Consider the following 1,559-nt stretch of genomic DNA (forward strand, 5'->3'; position numbering starts at 1 on the left):
ATAGCCAGGCGTGGTGGCTCATGCCTATAATCTCAGCACTTTGGGAGGCCAAGGGTGGGTAGATCATCTGAGGTCAGGAGTTCGAGACCAGACTGGTTTCACCAATATGGTGAAACCCTGTCTTTACTAAAAATACAAAAAAAATTAGCTGGGTGTGGTGGCACATTCCTGTAGTCCCAGCTATCTGGGAAGCCGAGGCAGGAGAATTACTTGAACCTGGGAGGCGGAGGTTGCAGTGAGCCAAGATTGCGCAACTGCACACTTTAGCCTGGGCGACAGAGTGAGACTCCGTCTCAAAAAGATGAAATCTGAAGACCACTTTTTAGGGAAAATTGGAAGATTTGGGATAGGCAAAAGAGATTACCGGCTAGCCAACATGCTGGAGCTGTCAGGGGTTATCTAGTTCTCTGTTGTTTAAAGGCTCTTGTTGGCTGGGTGTGGTGGCTTCTGTCTGTAATCCCAGCACCTTTAGAGGCTGAGGCAGAAGAATTGCTTGAGACCAGGGTTTCGAGACCAGCCTGGGCAACAGAGCGAGATCCTATCTGCATTCAGGCACACTTCATTTGATTGCACTTTGCTTTATTGCATTTTGCGGATACTGCATTTTTTACAAATTGAAGGTTTGTGGCAACCCTGTAGCCAGCAAATCATTTGGCACCATTTTTTTCCAGCAGTCTGCGTTCACTTCCTGTCTCTGTGTCACACTTCGGCAATCTAGCAATAGGTCCAACTTTTTCATCATTATATTTGCTACGATGATCTGTGATCGGTGACCTTGATGTCACTATTGTAATTATTCTGGGGAGCTGTGAACTGTGTCCGTATAAGATGGTGAATTTTTTTTTTCTTTGAGACAGAGTCTCACTGTGTTGCCCAGGCTAGATGTGAGGGCACGATCTAGGCTCACTGCAACTCTGCCTCCCAGGTTCAAATGATTCTCGTGCCTCAGCCTCCTGAGTAGCTGGGACTACAGGCTAGTGCCCCCACGCCTGCCTAATTTTCGTATATTTTTTTTTAGTAGAGACAGGGTTTCACCAGGTTGTCCAGGCTGGTCTTGAACTCCTGGCCTCAAGGGATCTGCCCAGGCTCCCAAAGTGCTGGGATTACAAGCGTGAGCCACTCTGCCCGGCCCGAGATGGTGAATTTAATAAATGTGTGTGTTCTGACTCCTCCATTGACTCACCATTTCTGTCTCTTTCCCTCTCTAGGCAGCCCTATTCTCTGACAACAGTATTGATAACTGCTCAATGGGCTCTAAGTGTTTAAGTGAAAGGAAGAGTCCTGTCTGTCACTTTCAGTCAAAAGCTAGCAATGATTAAGCTTAGTGAGGAAGGCACGACAAAAGCTGACTGAATTTAGGCCAATTAATAACTCTACAATGGCCTCTCGGTGTTCAAGTGAAAGGAAGTGTCACATGTCTCTTGCTTCAAATCAAAAGCTGAAAATGATTAGCCTTAATGTGGAAGGCATGGCAATTCTCCTGCCTCAGTTCCCCAAGTAGCTGGGATTACAGGTGCCTGCCACCATAGTCGGCTAATTTTTTGTATTTTTAGTAGAGA

This window comes from Cebus imitator, unplaced genomic scaffold (genome assembly GCF_001604975.1).
Source record: "Cebus imitator isolate Cc_AM_T3 unplaced genomic scaffold, Cebus_imitator-1.0 Scaffold170, whole genome shotgun sequence".
NCBI classification, from domain to species: domain Eukaryota; kingdom Metazoa; phylum Chordata; class Mammalia; order Primates; family Cebidae; genus Cebus; species Cebus imitator.